Source organism: Aedes aegypti, chromosome 1 (genome assembly GCF_002204515.2).
Source record: "Aedes aegypti strain LVP_AGWG chromosome 1, AaegL5.0 Primary Assembly, whole genome shotgun sequence".
Classification (NCBI taxonomy): domain Eukaryota; kingdom Metazoa; phylum Arthropoda; class Insecta; order Diptera; family Culicidae; genus Aedes; species Aedes aegypti.
In genome coordinates, this window is record NC_035107.1 from 139,801,818 (window position 1) to 139,824,663 (window position 22,846).

The window sequence follows — 22,846 nt, forward strand, 5'->3', positions numbered from 1 at the left end:
AATTTGTGACTGGATATAAATCAATAACTAATTACTGAGGCGTCCGATTTGAAAACGGTCTTCAGCAAAGTTGAAGCTGATGAACGAATCTCACAGTATCAACGTAGCTCTAATCTCCAAGAGCACGTGGGCAAACACTATGACCGATTGAATGAACTGGTTGCATTTCTCATAGTAATTCCCATATAAACTTTGAAGAGCTTGTGCAGTCTCAGTTTTCATCCAAATGAGCTCAAATTTTGGGAGGACACTCCGAATTTGATTTAGAATAGAATGAGCGGTGTGGAGCAAAAACGATTTTTTGAACCACTCTAGTATTTATTGTGTGGCTGATTTCTAGTACAATTACCTAACACCTAAACTTTCAAAAGTTCTAAGTTTTCCCTCGCATTTTTTTTTTTTTTTCAAAAAAGTAATCAATTATTCTGTCAAATCTTATTCTGAGATATTTCGCTAAAAGTTCTACTAGAAATGTATTTGTGAATTCTTTCAAATAGTTTTCCCAACCATTTTATTACAAATGCTTTCGTGAAGTTCGCCAACAGTTCTTTAGAAACACTTCTAAAATACAACGCAAATCGCGTCAGAAATGTTTCTATGTTTGTTTTTGAAAATTCTGCTTGAAATCCTTAGATTATGCAAGAATTATCTACGAAAAGTGTTTTCATAATGTGGCTTGCCTTCGAATCTTCAGGGGAATTTTATTGAAAAGCCTCAGTAATATTATTGCTTCCCGATTTAGCATAGCGGAAACTGTGGAAAAACATTAAGCAAAATGACTGAGAAGGGCAAAGGGATTTATCAAAATATACACACAAAAATTGTAAGGAGCTTCCTTAAAACATTTCTTTAGAAATAGTTTTATCAGTTACACAGCGCAACAAAAATGACATTTTTGCGTGTCTCAAGGATCAAATCATGTGTTTCTAGTAGATTTGGGGTTGCTGAATCTAATACCGTTCTCAGAAATGTTTCAACACGTCAGGATTTTTAGCTACAGGTCGCCAAAGTTGTTTAATTGATGCTTACATTACATTTAAAGTGTGATTTATCAAAATGTTTCGTGATCTGATGCATCAAGCATGCATAATAGGTCTTTAACTTTCATTTCAGATATAAATTGGTTGAAATCGCCCGATTAAGTTTTGATTAAGTCGATTTTTTTCAACATACTAACAGTCTTCATACAAAACTCTTCGTTTCTCTTATATGGCAATATACAATACTTTACTAAACCATCAAAAAATAAATTTTGAGCACATTAAAAAATTTAAAATATTATGATTTTTGTTGATAAGTATTGCTATACACATAATAAGCAAATAAATTACCATACAAGCTGGCAAACTTGCTGAAATAGTCAAATTTAGTATTTTCAACATCCAATTTCTTAAAACCTAGACGTGCTATGATGTTTTTAAAACCGGCAATGGATTCAGCAACCCTTAATTAAGTAAATAGCGGTATTTTGGTCCTCAATACAAAACCGTGTTCCGCAGTGTTATTGGCAGCATCCATATTAGACTGGCCCAGCCCAGTATGGAAGAAAAATAAAGTTGTATAATTCCACGGGGCACCCCCCAGAATTATTCCGTAGAGTTAGAGGAAGACTTCCTGAAAATTTCCGCTCATTTGGTCGTTCCATAAGCTGGCGCATTTGAATTGAAGTTCATATGGGATTTTCAGCTCAAGCATATGGGAAACAGTACATCATCTACTGTTTGGTTCAGGAAAACTGTTGATCGCGTTCAATTGAACCCAGAATGTCAAAAACACTACTTGATACCATAGCGAACAATGTTGTAGAAGGTTGTATCATGATTAAAAGTGATAAAGTTGGTGTTTTAATTATCTGAAGTAGATCTGCAATGAAGCTCTGCATTTCTTCAACATAGCATGATGGTTACCACTAGGCGCATCATAGCCACCTATGACGCTGGGCGAGCTGCTGCGCAAGACGCATGCATATATGTGACTGTACGGGAGTTCTGATCTAAGCCTAATTTTCCACTACTGGAATGTTAAAGAAAATGAGCTTAAATCCAGATACAACCTTCTGCAATTATGTTCATTAGGGTATCAGCTAGTGTATTTGTCATTCTGGGCCCAATTGAACACGATCAATTAGTATACAGAACGAAACAATGACCGAGGGTCAATTTTCAATATATTTGAAACGAAAATCCCATACAAACTTCGAATTGAATGCGCCAGCTGGTGGCGCAACCAATTAAGTTGAAATTTTGAGAGACCTTTTTTCTTACCCTAAGGCACATATCCAGGGGGTGCCCCGTTGAATTTTACAACTTTTTTATTTAAGGGCCAGTCTAATCCATATTATGGTATTGAATTCTTGTGCAATTCCAAGTCGGAAATCCTAGAGGCTTTCTGGCAGAATTCTCGGGTATATAGAGGTCAAGGAAATAATTCTGCTAGATTTCAAGAGAAATTTCTAAAAAAGATTCTGATGGAACTTAGATTCATTAGAGAAGTTTGATTTATCTTGTAATCATACACCTCTAGAGAAAAGATTATAAATAATCACTTATTTTCGTTGCTTCGTTGTTGTATCTCTCTGCTTCAACAGAATCAAAAGAGAAAAGGTAAATTCTAAAAAATTAAAAAAAAAATGCACAGTTCTTATACTCATGGTTCCTGAAAGTCCATCAGATTTTGGTGAAAGTCTATCAGAAATTTCTCAACAAATTTTCAAAGTATTGCAAATTTCGCTCCAAAATGCAGCCCAGCAGCTGCTTTGGCAGTCAGTCTCGGAAACCAAGACTGACGTGGTGTTACTATCGGACCCATACCGCATACCAGCCAACAACGGGAACTGGGTGGCGGATAGGTCTCAACAGCTAGCATCTATAGGGACGACAGGACGATACCAAATCCAAGAAGTAGTCTCTAGCTCAAATGACGGTTTTGCGATAGCAAAAATCAACGGCGTGTTCTATTGCAGTTGTTACGCACCCCCAAGGTGGTCGATTGAGGAATTTTCCCACATGGTCGACAGAATAATAGCCGAACTAGCTAATCGACAGCCAGTAGTGATAGCTGGCGACTTTAATGCATGGGCAGTGGAGTGGGGTAGCCGCTGCACCAATCAAAGATGCCAGCTATTGTTGGAATCCCTGGCCGCATTAAACGTAGAGCTGGCAAATGTGGGTACAGTGAGTACCTTCCGCAGAAATGGTGCAGAATCGATTATCGACGTTACGTTTTGTAGTCCTAACCTTCTAGGTACCATAAACTGGCGCGTTGATGACGGTTATACTCATAGTGATCATCAATCGATTCGCTATAGTATAATATTATGTATCCGGTAGAAATCAAGACCTACATTTATTTATAATTATTGTTTTCTCGGGCCCCGTGCGTCGCAGCTAATATGTGAATAGTGCGCTGTGTTCATAAAAATCGTAAGAATGCAGCGCCACACTAAAAAACTGATTTCAAAATGCGGCGAGTTGAGGCGCGTGACGAGTCTCACTAGCGCGATCCGGTTTAGTGGCAGGCGGAAGGCAGCGCGATGTAACTCGACCCAAGCCCGAGGATGGAAAACAGAGCGCTTCGACGGCGAAGTATTCACTGAAGCCCTGAGGCGCGAACGGAACACTCTGGACCTAAACAGTGAAGAGCTAGTTGCTGTGATATCACGAGCGTGCGATGCCTTCATGCCGAGAAAAGCTCCTCCTAGACAGAACAGGCCACCGGTGTACTGGTGGTGCGAATCAATTGCAAATCTTCGAGCAATCTGCCTTCGGGCTAGACGAAGAATGCAACGCGCACGCACAGAAGCACAAAGAGAAGAACGCGGTGCAGCATTCAGAGAGGCAAAGTTGGCTCTCAAAAAGGAAATCAAGAGTCGAAAACGGGCATGCTTTGATAGTCTATGCGAGAGTGCCAATTCTAGTCCATGGGGTGACGCCTACAGAGTGGTAATGGCTAAGACCAAAGGTGCCATAGCTCCCCAAGAGAAGTCGCCCGAGTTGCTGCGATCGATAATCGATGTACTCTTCCCGCACCATCCCATAAGCCCATGGCCCCCAGCGCCGTATGCGGCAGTTGAAGGAGAAGAAGTGGCGAGAGTGACGAACGAAGAGCTGGCAGAAGTCATAAAATCATTCGCGTCAAACAAGGCACCGGGACCCGATGGTATCCCGAATGTTGCATTATAAGCGGGATCCAGACATGTTCAGAACCACGATGCAACGCTGCATTGATCAAGGAATCTTCCCGGATTTATGGAAGCGACAGAAATTGGTGCTACTTCCAAAGGCGGGAAAACCACCAAGTGACCCGTCGGCGCATAGACCTATCTGTGTACTAGATACGACGGGCAAGTTATTCGAGAGGTTGATTCTCAACAGGCTAGTACCGTATACGGAGAGTGCGGACGGCCTGTCCAACAACCAGCTTGGATTCAGAAAAGGTGAATCTACTCTGGACGCGATCCAGTCGGTCGTTCGGACAGCTGAGATGGCAATCGAGCATAAAAGGAGCGGCATCCGTTACTGCGCGGTTGTCACTCTGGATGTGAAGAATGCGTTCAACAGCGCAAGCTGGGAAGCAATAGCAAACGCACTTCACCGCCTCAAGGTACCGGTGCAGTTGTGTAAGCTTCTAGAAAGCTATTTTGACGGTAGGATTCTACTGTATGACACAGAGGAGGGGCAGAAAAGTGTTCGAATTACCGCGGGAGTACCTGAAGGTTCAATCCTGGGCCCGCTGTTATGGAATGCGATGTATGATGACGTACTGAGGCTGCCCCTTCCGACGGGTGTCAAGATTGTTGGCTTCGCTGACGATATCACCCTAGTGGTATATGGTGAATCGATGGAGAAAGTAGAGTTGACAGCAGCGCACTCTATTTCCATAGTTGAGGAATGGATGAAGTCTAGGAAACTAGGACTGGCCCGTCACAAGACTGAGGTGGTGGTGGTCAACAACTGCAAGTCCGAGCAACGGTCGCTTATGTCGGTAGGTGATTGCACCATAGAGTGGTGAGATTCTTAGAATTTCTTGAAAAAATCCTTAGTTATTCCAGAAAACCATAAACAAATTATTTTTGAGCAACTGAATGATATTTTAGACAATATATTTTTATATGCAATAAGCACGTAGAGAACCTTCCCAAGAAAATTTTAAAATAACATCTAAAACATTCTCGGCGGAGATTCTTCGAGATTTTTTGGTAAGCTCAGAAAGCCTCCAATTACTTTAGGAAAAATCTATTGAATAATAACTAGAAATCCCGAAAATTATTCTCCGTGGGAATCACAGGAGGAACTCAGAGAAAATTGGTAAAAGAGTTCTTGGAGAAAGCACTGAAAAAGTACGAAAATAATTCATGGAGAAATCCCCGTGGGAATTCTCAGAGAAATCTCTTAAAAACGCTTGGTTGAAAACAGGTATGTTCCGTTTTTATCACGTTCCGATTTTGTCACGCTCCGATTTTGTCACGTTCCGATTTCGTCAACAAATTATTCCGTTTTTATCAACACACCAAAATCGATTTTTTTTATTTTCAAAATTTTTAGAATATAAACTGAATATTTATTTTGAAGAAATTAAATTAAAAGATTCGGACCAACCGGGAATTTGTTTAGCAATCAGCATCCAGCTGAGTCCTTGCACAGTCCTTATTGATTTAGTACTTATAGTTATTGTCCTGCCTTGAAATAGTTTCGGGATCGGCAATCGATTCAATTCCAGAAATTATTGCAGAACTAGAACTTTCTACCGCGATTTATCGTATTACCAAAACATATTACCCTAGATAGGCAAACAAGATGAGATTAAGAGTCGGATTTGATACTTTTTTGCTGAATCTTTATTTCTTTTATGGGAACTCAACTATTGATAACAATTTTGGGTCTTAAGTAGGTACCATTGTGGCATACCTTGGGCGTTGATGGGCGAATATTACAGTACAGAACGTATAATCTAAAATAAACCAACCCCCAAAAACAACGACTCCTTTTTGTTCCGTTAACCACTAACTAATCGAAGACAAATTTCTTTTCAGTTTGGGTGCAATGATTCGTTCCCCTTCCACCGGAATCATTCTCAACGACGAGATGGACGATTTCTCCACCCCTGGCACAATAAACTCGTACGGTCTACGAGCATCCCCAGCCAACTATATCGTACCGGGAAAACGACCCCTGTCGTCAATGTGCCCCACGGTTGTGACCGATCGGCACGGGGATGTGCGAATTATTGCCGGAAGTGCCGGTGGTTCACGAATCACGACGGCCACGTTCCTATTAATCGTACGCCATCTGTACTTTGGCGAAGATCTCGAAACAATCATCAACAGCCAGCGGATTCATCACCAACTGGCACCGATGTCCGTGGAGTACGAGAAGGGCTTCGACCAGAATGTCATCGACGGACTGGTGGAGCGAGGACATGTCACTAAGGAGGCTGCTTCTGATGCCGGATTCGCTGCTCTGACGGCGATCATCCGGGATAAAGAAGACAAGCTCTCGGCGACGTACGACCCTCGACGAGCGGGTAGCACACATATATTTTATTAGCTTAAGTTATTTTAATAAAGCGTTATTTTTGTATGGATGTGTAGTTTCAATATAATTTATTGCATTTTACAGCAAGGAAGGAGATATCTGGGCCCCGCCGCCGCCGATTTATTTTACGTCACCGTTGACGGCTACATTCGGCGAATGAGATATCGGTGGTGCGCCATACACCAATACCCAAGAAACAGTTGCCTATTTTAGAATCATTTATTAAGCAATTTTTCACAACTAAACACTGAATAGTTGCTTTACTATATTACATTGCAGCTGCAGCGCACACAGTAGCGTAGCTAGGGGGTGCGGTGGGTGCGGTCCGCACCGGACCCCGAGCTTCTAGGGGCCCCAAAATCGCAGTACGGATATCTCATAGCATTAAAAGTTCGAAATAGCTTTTGAGAAACTGGCAATTTGTAAGATCCCAAAAAAAATGAGCATGACAAGCAGACTGAGATCTGCGATGTTCAGGGGCCCCTTGATTATCCCTTATTTTTATTTTTTTAGAGATAGATTTAGAGTGGGCTGAGGGCTCCGGGAGGACCGTGCCTGGGGGCCCCTAAAATATGGGGCCCACAGTCACGGTCCTACCGGGGCCCTCAGCCCACCCTAAATCTATTCCACATTTTAGGGACCTCCACGAATATTTGTATTGTAAGTAGGGGAAGATCCCCCAGTACAGGACACTTAAGCCACTAAATTCATAATTTAAAAAATATTGGTTTTATGTGCTCGTATTACCCATTTATGATAAATATTGTCATTTTTATAGTGTACAAAAATAAATTTGAAAATATAAATATGAATTTTGGCATTGCATTTTGATGATGTATTTTAGTACCAAATTAATCAATCTTGAAAGGTGGCCCCCTATACCGGGCACGATCTGAAAATGCATCAAATTCTCAAATGTCTCGATCTGAAAATGCCTCAAATGTGTGAAAATGTCTCAAATTTGAACATCATAGAATGTGTTTACTTTAGGAATAGTATATATTTGCCAGTTCAATGCATTTGCAACATTTACAAGAATAATTTGAGTTTTTCTAAGGTTGCAAGATGCCTATCAAAAACCTCTTTCATATATGATGAAAATAGCACATTTTACGATGTTATTCTGAATGTTCATTCTTCTTAATTTTATTGCATGTTTGTAACCATGATCGACGGAACCCATGAAAAATGAAAGTATTTTGAGACACTGATACAATAATTACAAAGATATCATATAACAAATCAAGCTGTCCGAAACTGAGGGACAGGAGGTGCATAACCAAAATTGTAATTTGTCCATATTTAGTTCAATTATGGTACAAAATAAATTCATACTATCAAATTAGGATTATGTTCGAACATGCTTGCGAAATTCAAAGCATTTTTTGTATTCAAAATAATTACTAAATAGGCTCGAAATTAAGGCGATACGTCAAATTTGTTAGGATTTTCAAACTTTTCAACTTTTTGAAAAAGGCATGCATATTTAAAGTATGTGTTATTCTACGCAAACATTAGTCTCCTTAATAGCTTCCTTTTCTACTAATACATCATCTGTATTGGACCATGATTTCTCAATGTTTCGACTTTGTCCGGTATTGGGTGCTGTCAGGTACTGGGGGATCTCCCCCTATTTCCCTTGTTGTTGTTCAATCGATAGCACGCATGAGAAATCCGAGTTTTCTAATAGCTAAACGGGGCTTTGATGTAAGATGCTTAAGTAGGCTTAAATACTTATGTTGAAGATGTTGAGTGTTATAACGGGTTTGGACTCACAATAATTTATATTTATATAAGGTATACTTCATGAATTCTGATTTCCAATCAAATCTACCCAAGTTTGTAGGCCTCAAGAAATCTGGAGCATTGGAGAAATTTTAACCTGTATATATTTTCTTACGATATTAACCATTCTCATTGTCACTCATTTTAGAAATTTGACAGATACCTTCTCAATAGTATATACATGAGTTAAATGTACATTTTTTTCATATTTCAATGTTGGAGATATTCTCAAAAGCATGAATTTTGTAGAATGAGTAAGCCAACGACTTTAGGTAGACTATTTAGGCAGATGCAAATATTAATTTTCTTTTAAATTCAAGACCATTATGGAGGGCGCGAACAGATATTAAGGGCTCAAACTTGAGTAAAAACAGATAGGTATAAGCATAAGCATAAGCATAAGCATAAGCATAGATGACCGTACAATTCGTAGTTGCTACTCCGTGATTGACCAGAACAATCGAAGTTGCACAGGGAATTAATGAATGGGGCTTGGGATTAGCTTACCATTCTTCAATGTGCACAAATCGAGAGCTCAAATTTAAAAGTCAATAACGGCGCCGGCCACGTCCTTACGGTCATCGGGGAATGGAAGGAATGTTAGTGTGACTACCGTTGTTACTAGAGACCGAGATCACCTCTGCATCTCCACGGTTGTCATGGAGAGGATATTGGGTTAGTGGGATAAGGTAAAGATCTGGGAGTCACCAATGTTTGGTGATGCGAGCCATGATATAATCACGCCTAACCGGATTCGCGAAATAATTCGATAATCGCATTAAACGCCGAACAAGTGTTCGTCACTCGCCCACGCAAGAGCAAGCGACGCGATCAATAGATCAAACACTACTAGAGATCCGCGGCGCTTTTTCATTTCTCTGAGCGAACGACGCGCGACAAGTTTGATCCTGCCCCCATCGCCCGCCCCCGCAGGAGCAAGCGTCAAGGTCGAAGGATCAAACACTACTTACGAACCGATCACTTTTTCACCGCTTCACTACCGACGCGCGACATATTTGATCCTGACCTCATCACCCGCTCCCGCAGGAACCAGCGTCAAGGTGGAAGGATCAAACACTACTAACGAACCGATCACTTTTTCACCGCTTCACTACCGACGCGCGACATGTTTGATCCTGCCGTCATCACCCGCCCCAGCAGGAGCAAGTGTCAAGGTCGAAGGATCAAACACTACTCTATTCAAAAGATGTTTTTATTAATGACGAAAACTGAAAATTACATGTATATATTTTAAATTATATGAAACAGGAATAATGCCGACACTTGTAGTGACGAACTATACATAGTTTGTTTGAAAATTACATATGAGTATTACTGTGCATTTTGTCTCGATATGGTACAAGTTTTAAAAAATACGTCAACATTCACAATGTCGAACAATTCAAAAGATAATTTTTAATAACGTATAAAAGAGACAAATATATGTAAATTGAAATTGTATAAGAAAAAAAAACATAATGCCGACACTTATAGTGACGAACCATACAAAGTTTGTTTTAAAATTACTTAAAAGTTACGCTTTCAAGAAAATATGTGTTATCACAAGAATGAAACGAACTCACCAGTTGGTAATCCATCCTCGACTGAACACAAAACTGATACTGACAGCAAAACTTCTTGGCGTCCCGAAAACAAACCGTCTTGCTTGTGCCTTCCAAATACCTACCCAGCAAGACGCTCCAAAACAGAAAAAAAAAATCTTAGGAGCCGAAAACACGCGCGAAACCGTGAGCCAAATCTATCGGACGACGCAAAACCGAACTGTCCTGCTTGGACTTCACGAAGCACTACCCAGCAAGACGCTTGAAAACAGGAAAAAAAAAAAATCTCCGGCGACGAAAACATGCGCGAAACCGTGAGCCAAATTTATCGGACGACGCAAAACTGAACTGTCCTGCTTGGGCTTTACGAAGCACTACCCAGCAAGACGCTTGAAAACAGGAAAAAAAAAAAAATCTCCGGCGACGAAAACATGCGCGAAACCGTGAGCCCAATTTATCGGACGACGCAAAACCGAACTGTCCTGCTTGGGCTTTACGAAGCACTACCCAGCAAGACGCTTGAAAACAGAAAAAAAAAAAATAAAAAAAAAAAAATAAAAATCTCCGGCGACGAAAACATGCGCGAAACCGTGAGCCAAATTTATCGGACGACGCAAAACTGAACTGTCCTGCTTGGACTTCACGAAGCACTACCCAGCAAGACGCTTGAAAACAGGAAAAAAAAAATCTCCGGCGACGAAAACATGCGCAAAACCGTGAGCCAAATTTATCGGACGACGCAAAACTGAACTGTCCTGCTTGGGCTTTACGAAGCACTACCTTGAGTAAAAACAGATAGGTATAATACAAAAAGTTAATTTAACTTTTTTTTTCAAACATTAAATGTATATCGAAAATTTTTAGATTTTATTTTTTAAATCATCCAAAAATACTTTCCAAAAATCATTTAAACTTATTCTCAAGTGACCTTGAATAACTCATCAGGGCATTTCTTAAAAAAACTTCTCCTGGTAATTCATATAAAATTATGCCATTATATTTTTTTATTAAAAGTATCCAGAGATTTCTTTAAGATTACGTTGAAATGAATGAGAAAATATTTCCAATTGTTCATTGTGGAATTCTTCCAGGATTTTTTTTTCAGAATTTTTTTATTTCTTCGGAATAAACATAAGCAACAAATCCAGGGTACTTTTCCCATTGCTTTCATGTAGAAACTGTACAGAATATTTTGAGCAATGCTAGAAGGATTTTTCTTATTATTTAAAAAAAATACACTATAATATTGTTAGTAATAATCTATCTGGCGTTCCTATATGGTTGTTAATTCATTAAGGGATTTTTAATGAAATTGGCACAGAAAATCCGAAAATTAATACCCGGATTTTCTCAAGGATCGTTCAAGAACTCCTACAGAAATCATTCTAGGAATTTATCAAGGTTTTGACCACAAATTCCACTGAGGAGCCCTCTGAAAACCACTGGAGGGAGATCTTGGCGTACCGTTGATCAAGAAATCCCGTGGTTTTCCTAAGTATTCCTTTACCACTAGCTTCAGGGATTCTTTGTTTTATTTATTTCAAATACACTTATTTGAGAAATTTATTTTTCTTCTGGTATTTATATTAGATGTTTGAATTCCTCAGATAATTGGAAATCCTTTTAGATACGTCCCTCATTTTTTCCAGAGAGCTCTTCATGGATTCATCGATTACTACAATGAGTTCTTCAAGTGATAAAAGCAGTAATATTCCCAGAAACTTTCAAGCGATTCTACCAATTTCTTCAAGTTTTTTTTTTACATATTCTTACAAAACTTCTGTTATAAAGAGTTTCTCAAAAATAAAAAAAAGAATCCATAAATTTCAGGAATTTTGACAGAGTTCCAGGAAAATATGTTTACTTCAGAAGAATTCCTGCATGTTTTTTTAAGGTATATTCCAAAATTTTATCTCAGGAAACCTCTATGAGTTTCGCTGGTATTCCTCATAAAATGATATCAATAATAACATCAAACATCTTGATTGCCTTCTAGATCTGCATTGAAAACCAAAAAAAATTTCAATGATTTGCGCAATAATAAAATAGAGCCTTTGCTTTGGTTTGGCATCCAGTCTCAAGGAATCAAAGGAAAATCACTGTTTTCCATTGATTTCTTGAGACTGGATGCCAAACCAGAGCGAAGAAAACTATTAACAGTCGATAAATTAAACTAAAATAGAGCCGTTTCCACGAGCCTTCAAAGCGTACATCTAGGTATAACCATAAGCAAACTACTAAATACCGTACATCAAACAGAAAGCTATCAAAGAATTCCTTCAAAGATTCTTTAAAACATACATTTATAGGAACTTCTGCTGCAATTACTTCATAGATATTTTTTGATTCCACAAGATATAATATCAAAAACTACTTCCTGATGGACTTCCTGGCTAAGTCCTTGTATGGGTTAATTTGTACTAGCAGAATATATTTTGACCTTTAAATCACGATTTTTAATATAAAACGTTTCTGACAAATATATGAAGGTATGTGTAAGCTAATAAGACATATTTTGCAAACCTCTATTTTAGGGGCCCCCAAATCTACCTCCGCACCGGGCCCCCAAAACCCTAGCTACGCCACTGAGCGCACACATTGTTCAAGCAAATCTGGCGAAATTATTAGGCTACATATAATTTAGTGACTGTTATCATATATCGTAATGATGTTTGTTCAGGTTTCACTTAGCCTAATTAGCACTGTGGATTTCACAACGCTATTTTAACAAACAACATTATCGCAGTTTAATTCAGCATAATGTTTAACAACATATTAATTATTTCCATGTGAAGGCGTTGTTCACACAAATTTGGAGAAGTTATAAAGTGTGTCGTTGCATATCGACTTTATTCTATAACTTCAAAATCGCTTTATAAGCATTTATCTCAGCTTTTATTCTACTACCACAAAATTAATTTAAAACAAATAAATGACCAAAAATCGCTAACCCTCTACATCAAATGCAGTATATACTTTTACCATGAATTAATAACCACTTTTAATAATTACCTGAATTCAAACTCGAGACCTTCCCATCGTCAGCGGTATACCTTGCCATCTACGCCATCCTTGAATTCATGTATCAGCCTGCCCAATATAAACCTCTTGTAGCTTACCATGCTTGAGCTTCTATTCAACAATGTCTAATCAACACGTGCTATGCTGATCAACAACTGAACAAGCGCATTACTTCTGCTGCTGTTCAGTACTGATGCAAGCTGAATTCAGTCGGCTATTTATAACACTCAGTGAGAAAATTTATGTCAATGCTCGTCAAAAATAAAGTTTATTCACAAAGTAAAAACAGTTTTAACTTGTTAAAACTTTAATTTAATTGTTCATCTAACCATAACAAAATTAATTAATTTGAGGTACAGGTCGGACTCGATTATCCGGAATTTGTTTTTTGATATTCTTGTTTTTTTTTAAGTTTTATGCATAAATCTGAGATAATTTGGTATTGCAATATACAATATGAATGATTTTGCAGTTTAGAACGTATTTAAGGGGGGTTTGAATAAATGTTTTTTTTTGTTTTTATGCTGGTCAAAATTTTGTTTTTCCTGTAAAGAATACCCTACTATTTCGAGAAAAAATTTCTGGCTACGCCACCGCATCATATAAAAAAATAACGAAAAAAGATAATATATAAGTTCTTTTGTCAAAGATTTAAATTTTTTTTTTTAAAGTTGGTGCATGAGATGGATGGATATTGGTTATGAAAGGGGTCCGCGTGGTCTGTAGGGATTTGAATTCCAAACTTGTAACCAACTCAATTATTGGGTCACCAAGTGGCTCGGTAGCTTAATTGGTAAAGTGCTTGTCTAGTATACAAGAGTCCTGGGTTCAAATCCCAGCCGAGCACGTGGATTTTTTCATAATTTCACCCATAATTTGTCCATCTTTACCACGCTTAATGAGTTAATTAATTTACTCAAATAGAGATAAATAATAATAATACTAATATTGAACATTGCAATACATTAGGAAAACAACGCAATTTTTAGATATTTTGTCCATTTTTCGAAAATTTGGCTATGGTGTGACCTCTTTTCTTTTACAAGGGGCCCAGATAGCCGTAGCGGTAAACGCGCAGCTATTCAGCATGACCATGCTGAGGGTCGTGGGTTCGAATCCCGCTGGTCGAGGATCTTTTCGTAAAGGAAATTTTCTCGATTCCCAGGGCATAGAGTATCCTCGTACCTGCCACACGATATACACATGCAAAAATGGTCAATCGGCAAAGAAAGCTCTCAGTTAATAACTGTGGAAGTGCTCATAAGAACACTAATCTGAGAAGCAGGCTTTGTCCCAGTTGGGACGTAACGCCAGAAAGAAGAAGAAGTGACCTCTTTTCTAAGGCTTATTTGTAGCTGAACAATGTGTTTATTAATCGTTATTTTGGCCTTCTTGGGATTAACTGCTCGGATGATATAGCTATGTTGTATTAGGATTCTATAAAATACCTATTCAGCTTTTAATCATGTTCATGTTAAGCAAATGGAAATAGCTAAAGTGCGAAGCAACCAAAACGTTAGTTCGTCTCCTGTACATCAGTTGACACAAATATATTTGTTTGGGGGAATATTGGCTCTTTAGTAAAAGGAAAAATGACTTGTTCAACTCATTAGTAAAACAATCTTGACAAGTCGACAGAGATTATTTGGAAAAGTTTAATAAGTGTTGATTCTACTATTATTCATTCCAATGAAAAATGTTGAACATTGACTTAAATTTGGATCTAAATAGCTGTACAAACGCATCTTGTTCGGTTAGTGGTATAAATAACAATGAACGTTTATTAGGTATCTTGTCAAACTATCTCCATCATGGATTGCTTAGATCCTACATCTCTCCCTTCTTTTATAGTTTTATAATTCATATTTTATTTTTAAATACGTGGTCCATCCTTAAGGCTAAGTAGCCCGTCATTCGTTTTGGCAACAATGATGACTTTTCTGCTTGCATTTCAATGTGATAAAACTCAGTCTTGATAGTTTACATTGACTTGAAAAAGTATCACTGTACGCGCTAACATGCATAAAGTATTTTGATACTTTTTCCGCTGTGTCAGTGCAAAACCAACTGATTTTCTTTGATTCGAAATCGTAAGATGAATTAACAACAATCATCAACGATGCGTACAAATTTCAATGACGGCCTACTTCGCCTTAATGGAAGTAGTCTCAATTGGCGGCCCAGATACTCTTATGGTCATGGTTTGCTAGATCTTTGAATATGGTTGGTTAATCTGAAAAATAATAAAACGTGAATCTTAAAGAACTTAATATTTGTTAAATATTATATGTTATCATTGTTCTTCCATATTGTTATACATTTTCATATTTTGCATTTTCTGTGTCTTCATTTGCGCCTTACATCTTGTTCGGTTAGTGGTATAAATAACAATGAACGTTTATTAGGTATCTTGTCAAACTATCTCCATCATGGATTGCTTAGATCCTACAATAGCATCTTCTCAGCTCTTTGTAGGGCATTTTTTTCAGCTGTCACCATTATTCAACAATAATTAAATATGTATGTTTATTTGTGACTGTAAGTTGGGTAACCACTTTCGTGTAATTATTGTTAAATTATTATTTATACTTCGATTATCATTAAAAATGTTATGATTAGTAACTTTTTCCTACATCAATAACGTCGCAGATGATGATCACTACATTTGGAAAATTAATTGATCAAATGTGATTTGAACTTTACCCTCGTTGATCCATAGCCGCCTACAATGTCTTGATTTGAAAAAAAATGAAACATTTGAAAATAACATAAAAAAATATATGTTTTGCTTGAATAAAAGCATACTCATATACTGCCTATAAACGCATGTCAGTCCCATGTTTGCTGGTTTGCTCCTATTCACATGAGACGATTATGCGTTTTTGGGCAGTATATTGTTATTCGGATTTATGACCGAACATGTTGCGGTAGGTACCTAGAATAAATCAAAATGGAAATAATGGGAAAAAAATGCTCAAAAAAATCTTCACAGAAATCAAAACAAATAATGCTTTGAAACAGGCGCAAAACAAACAACAAAATAAGGATTCTCACAATCGTTTGTCCCAACTTTTGCAAATTGGAATACAGTCTCGAGAAAAAAAATCATAACAAACAACATAGGTACCCAAACAAATTTGTCTGAAACCGTCACCCAATTCTAAATTTTCAATGCGTGCATCAAATATAAAACTCATTTGTGATTTTTCCTGGGAATCTTAACAAAATCGATCGAACGATGACCAAGATACAGAATTTTGAAACTTTGATGTCGGCACCTAGTACTGTAGAGGCTGGCAGTCTTTAGAGATTTTTTCCATGGATCCATCCAGTGCTAGTGTTATGAAAACTACTAAGAACCTCCTCAAGAATTAACCTAGAGATTCCTAAAATACCCTCGATTAATTCTTCTAGAAATGTATCGAGAGACTCTTTCAATAATTCGTACAGATATTATTTTACGAATTTGAAGAGGTACAAGGGCTTTTTCGAAGATTTCCTTCATCCAAGAGATTCTTCAAGAATTTTTTCCAAGTTCCAGGGATTTTTCCAAGTTAAGTCCGGCTCTCCGCATGACACCTTCAAGCGCAATATTGAACAGCAGGCACGGAAGCACATTGTTGTAGTCCCCGGCGGGATTCGAACAAACTGGAGTGTTCGCCCGAGTTGGTTTAATCAATCTTCATCGTAGTGCTGCTTCCACCTTTCGATCACCTCGCGTCCGTCCGTCCCATCCTTATCCCGGCACATCTCAGCTCGCGGCACGAATCCTCTGCCCGATTTGTTGAGCTTCTGATAGAACTTACGTTTTTCTTGAGAATGGCACAGCATTCTCTTGGAATTCCACCTCTTCCAGGCGGCGCTTTTAGTTACGGAATAGGAGAGTTTGCTGCTTCCGCTTCATTCTATATAGTTCCACGTTTTGCTGCGTACCATGCTGCAGCATTGCAGCCCGCACTGCATTCTCCTCCTCCAAAAACTCCACGTCGAACCAATCGTTTCTTGACCTCCGTTCCACACACTCAAAAATGCTTTCGGCAGCGTCATTAATGGCTGCTTTGCCCAATAGTCCTCAAGCGGGGCCCTATCGAGCTCGCCCTCATCCTGCAACGCTGCCTCAAAATGCTGCGCGTACGCATTGGCGACATCCGGTTGTTTCAGTCGCGCTAGATTGTACCAAGGTGGGCGCCGGTACCGTACATCGTTAATGACGGATAATTTTAAACGCTCTTTCATCGTCACCAGGTAGCGGTCAGAGTCAATGTTTGCACCACGATAGGTTCTGAATGGCCATATTCTTGGAGATAACAAAATCTATCGGTCGTAGGCCGTTCTCGTTCGTCAGCCGGTGGGCGCTGAACTTTCCAATCTTCGGTCCACTCATGGTCAACCTGAGCGTTCAAATCTCCTATGGTGATCTTGACGTCGTGACTTGAGCAGCGGTCGTACTCGCGTTCCAGCAGGGCGTAAAATCAGTGGTTCCGAAGTGTGGGCTATGCACATTGATTATGCCGAAGTTAAAGAATAGGCCTTTAATTCTTAACTTGCACATGCGTTCATTTATCGGCCACCACCCGATCACGCGCCTCTGCATATCACCCATCACTATAAAAGCTGTTCCCAGCTCAAGTGTGTTCCCACAGCTCTGGTAGATGGTATGATTACCTCTAAACGTTCGCACCATTACTTTTTCCAGCACACCTCTTGCAGCGCTACGATGCCGAAACCACGAGTCTTCAGTACATCGGAGAGTATACGAGTAGTTCTGATGAAGTTGAGAGATTTGCAGTTCCACGTACTGAGTATCCAATGCATCGGTCTAATAACTGGTCACTGCCCAAGCAGATACCACTTATACAAGATCGGTGTCGTCCAAAACACAAATTGCCGTTTCGGTGACGAGACGGACGAAACCTCACAACACCTTCTCTGCTCTTGCAGTGCACACATCCATCGTAGGTTCAAAATATTTGGCAAGCACTACTTACAGCCAGCTGATATTTGGAACGCATCCCCCAGGGAGGTGGTTAGCTTTATTAGGCTGATCACGCCAGATTGGGGGAACTACAACACTGCAACCTAGGACTTCTGCCCATCAATGGCAGATGGTTCAAAGTTCAGTCAAATGCGCAAAGTATTTCGGAGGCACATTTGCTACTGGAAAACATAGTGTACATAGAGTAATAGGGCATATCACAATAGTCCTAGTCACTGTAGTCTTTGCCGACTGTTCTGGTCCGAATTCACTCATTGACGTTTCTGTGCTGATGTATTTTTACGGTTGGCTTGCAGGGTCTGACAGCAACCCCCTAGATTTCCGTAGGACCATTCCCCCTAAATGTTCGGAGTACCATAATGCGCAGTTTAGCTTAGAGTCCTTCTCTGGCACTCGGACGATGATCAGCCGCCCAGAACATGGGGATCAGTCGCTGTTGTGAGTAGCTCCTTACATGGAGTACAGACGCTCCAGGCTTGCAGAAGCAAATCCCCTTTTTACTGTCTGCATACGACCAAAGTTTCCACCGGAATTGGTTTCCCGATCTTCCCTAAGGTTGCTCGTACGCTGTCCAGTACCACGAAGAGGATGCTGGGCAAGAGGCTAAGGACCACACAAAGGGGTCTATTTTGTTCCTGCAGGTACGCGAGGTACCAATGGTAAGCCATGCCCAGCCATTCACCGTGCCACATTGCTTTCTCATAGTCCTGCTTTGCAACTAGGACCAAGGATGGAAATCTAGTGATCATGACAAAATAAACGATGCATCGCGATTGTTCTTTATCGTGCGATCATAGCAACAACGATTAACCATTAGTCGTCAAATCCTAACAACAAACTCCGCTCTGCGAAAAATGAATCGCTCGGCATGTGTGCTAACGATCAATTGTTCGCAAACCAAAATTATAACTTTTGGGGGATTTTTACGTTTTTATTCCGCGATCTGCCTTGTGGTATGTCATATAAGATTCAAATGCCTATCGGGTATGATCTGAGTGAAAAATTATGCCGTGAACGCGTTCTGATTCATGTTAATCGCGACTTGTAACAACATCCGACAAACGGTTTGTCCCGCGACAAACAGTGCATGCTCCATTTATCCTTACTATGCAGGCGTGATGAGCTGTTCGAATCATGCTTCTGCAAGAGCAACGGCCCTCTTAGACCATTCAAATACTATGTTGTTAGTCGCTAGAGGCGATTTTTTTCCATCCTTGACTAGGACTGATTGTCGCAATTTCAGCAGACTGGTTTCCAAGTCCTTGCTGATATTGCTTTTGCTTTTAACAAACTTGATGATGACATCGAGTTGCTGAGTTACCTTGCATTTTTGGAAGGTACTGTCTATTGCTATCCAAGACCTCGATTAGTCCCCGGCCATCAATCACCTCACCTGTTGCACTGAAGCGGCCGGTGCCTGCCGTCGATACTGCAGTATCCAGTATTTTGCCCACACTGTTCCACTTAATTTGATGTTGATCGCCTCCTTTCTTGGCGGAAACTTTAGCTGAAGGTCACAGAACTCTCTCCTTCACATTCCGCTAGTTGTTTGTTTTGATGAATCATGGGTCCCCCTAAGAGCCGCTATACATCTCCGCTAGAATAGTCCCCTTTTGTGATCCCATGGTTATCTATGCATGCAAGACGGCCATGCTAGGGTTGACATAGTCCTTCATGGGGTGCTATGTTCAGAGACGGATCGAAACAATTCCGGGAAAGGCATCTTAGCCTACTCCCGTCGAATTGTAACAAACGAGGCGACGGATTTAGAACGTACTCTAAGCCACGGTTTACGGGGGCTGCCTGGGCCATTAGCTCACTCGCCGTTTCAGGCCAGTGTCACCCGAGTCTAGTAAGGGAGTAGAATGTTGCCGCTGTCAGCCTCAAGGTATATTATCCAGTATATATACCGTTGCTTGTACTTAGTCGTGCGTTGCCAATATACATAATTGGGGCCGTACTGGCGTTGGTCCCGATGTGCTCGAAGCACTCTTACTCGTAGTTCCATGCCTTGTCTGTTTGTCTCGCAACCAGTATGCCATAATCAAGATCTTACTGGCTTCAATCCCGGTTGGCACTTCGGTTAGTTTGGGCTAATGTGTTTTGGTACTTCAAGCGGCACCAGTCGTTTTGACAGAGTTGCATTCGCAGTTGTGTACTATTTATAAAGGTTTATCAGAGCCCACTGTGAACTCCTGTGAACATTCTGGGCAACAATCCAACTCGCCAAGGTCCTAGGGGAGGTTCGTTAAGCCCCTGGACTTTCGTCCCTGCTGTCCCGGTAGATCTTGCCTCGTAATACACCACGTAAAGGTATATTGCCAAAATTTCAATCGCATGAGGAGTGCATCAAAAATGAACGAAATTTATAAAATAATAGTAACTTCATCCTTCTCGGTTGTTTTGGGTACTGAAACTAGTTGGAACGAAAAAAATAAAAGTGAAGAAGTTTTTGGTAACGATTTTAATGTATTTAGAGATGATCGCGATCTGGTCCTTACCCAAAGAATGTCTGGTGGAGGAGTTCTCATTGCAATATCTTCGAAATACAATTCAGAATTAATTGTTTCATCAAAACATAAAGAGTTTGAACACGTATGGGTGAAAGCACATATCGCCGGTGAAACACATATATTTGCTTCTGTGTATTTTCCGCCAGACCATGCTTGCAAATAATCATATGAAATTTTCTGTCAAATATCGCAAATTGACCAATATCTCCAGAATTCATATCTATGGCGACTTTAAACAGCGGAATGCTGATTTTATTCGTGATTCCGAAAACGAAAATGTTCTGCTACCGGTTGTTGGTGAAATCGAATCATTACAACTTATTTTTTAAAAAAGCTGCATTTTTAGGTTAAAATCAAATCAATCATGTGAAAAACCGACAAAACTGTTATTTGGACTTCTTATTCTCAAACATAATGGAAGATTTCTGTGTGAACGAATCTCTTTCTCCACTATGGAAAAATGAAGCGTTTCATACAGCTATCGAGTACTCGATCTTTGTTCATAATCATCATAATTCCGACTTCTATGACATTGAGAATTTCTTTGATTATAAAAACGCCAATTATAACGGAATCAAACAGAAATTGAATAGAATAGATTGGCAATCCGTTTTGAAAAATCAGGAAGATTTAGAGTATGCAGTTACGGGTTTTTATTCAATTTTATCGGAAATTATTCAGATGGAAGTTCCACTCTTACGGAGACGTAAAATTTGAAAAATCGTAAGCAAAAGGATCATAAAATTTACAGACAACAAAAAACTCAAGACATTTTAGAAAATTATTTGTATATTGTCAACCAACTTAATCAAGCCATATCCACTGCACTTGAAGAGTACAACACAAAAATTGAAAATGATTTAAAATCTTGCCCTAAGAATTTCTTCAATTATATTAAAACTAAGATGAAGTCTAACAACTTTCCATCTAAAATGACATTGGATAATAAAGTAGCAGATAATCAAAATGACATTTGCTATTTCTTTGCTGATTTTTTTCCAAGAGACTTATACAAACTTCTCGGATAATGACCGTGATTTTGAACACTTTTCTAGTTTTCCTGATTTTACAACCGATGTCAGCGGTAGTCCAATACAGGTACAAGACATTTTAACAGAACTGAAGAATTTAGATTCCACTAAAGGATCAGGGCCTGACGGAATCCCACCTGCTTTACTGAAACAATTACCCAATGAATTTACAGCACCATTATTTTGGCTGTTCAACATGTCACTTGAAAAGGACAGATTTCCAAAAGAATGGAAAAGGTAATTTCTTATACCCATTTACAAGTCTGGGAAAAAAATTGATATTCGAAATTATCGTGGAATTGCTATTTTTTCATCCATTCCAAAACTATTTGAGTCAATAATCAATAAAAAAGTATTTAGCCAAATAAAACATAGAATAACGAATGTACAACATGGTTTCTTTAAAAGACGTTAATTTGTAAATTACACTTTAAATGCAATGGATAGAGGTAACCACGTCGAATCACTTTACACCGACTTTAGTAAAGCATTTGACAGATTAGATATTCCTATGTTGATTTTCAAGCTAAATAAAATGGGAATTGCAATGAGACTCCTCAACTGGATTGAATCGTATTTAACAGATCGCCAACAAATAGTAAGATTTGAGGGAAAACTATCTAAACCTGTTCATGTTACATCAGGAGTTCCCCAAGGTTCACATTTAGGCCCATTGTTATTCATATTGTTTGTTAATGATATTTCATATGTGATAAAACATGTTAAAATTCTTATTTATGCTGACGATATGAAACTTTTTATGGAAATCAATAGCAAAAAAGAGAGCGACATTTATCTGAATGAAATAAGTATATTTGATAAATGGTGTAGTAAAAGCTTACTTAAATTAAACGTCAAAAAATGTAATCTAATCACATATAGCAGAAAACGTAATACACCACAGATTACTGTCTTTTTAGAAAATCAAGATGTTCAAAGGTGCGATAAGATTAGAGATTTAGGTGTTATATTAGATTCTAAACTTACATTTACTGACCATTATAATACTGTTGTCCATAAAGCAACCAATATGTTAAGCTTTATTAAGCGTTTTAGCTCCAATTTTCGGGATCCATATACGATTAAAACCTTGTACATTGCTTATGTAAGATCAGTTTTAGAATATTGTTGTATTGTGTGGTCCCCACATGAGGATAGAATCGAATCAGTACAGAAGCAATTTCTTTTATATGCCTTACGCAAATTAGTCTGGACAACGTTTCCACTGCCATCATACGAGGCTCGATGCATGCTTATTGACATCCAAACTTTAAAGGAGCGTCGCAAATTAGCCATGATTTCATTTGTCAATGATATAGTATCGCATCGTATTGATTCCACCAATCTCTTATCTAGTTTGAATTTCTACACGCCCGCCAGACAGTTGAGGAATCGGAATTTGTTC

The 22,846-nt window shown here is 39.0% G+C and overlaps 1 protein-coding gene and 1 non-coding gene across 4 annotated transcripts in view; both read left to right on the forward strand.

Moving 5' to 3' along the window:
* Positions 1-22,846, forward strand: part of LOC5579337 (gamma-glutamyltranspeptidase 1) — a 171,012-nt gene that overhangs the window by 133,028 nt on the left and 15,138 nt on the right. The window lies entirely within an intron of this gene.
* Positions 13,677-13,748, forward strand: Trnat-agu. The gene has a single exon. It is a non-coding gene; the product is annotated as a tRNA-Thr (tRNA).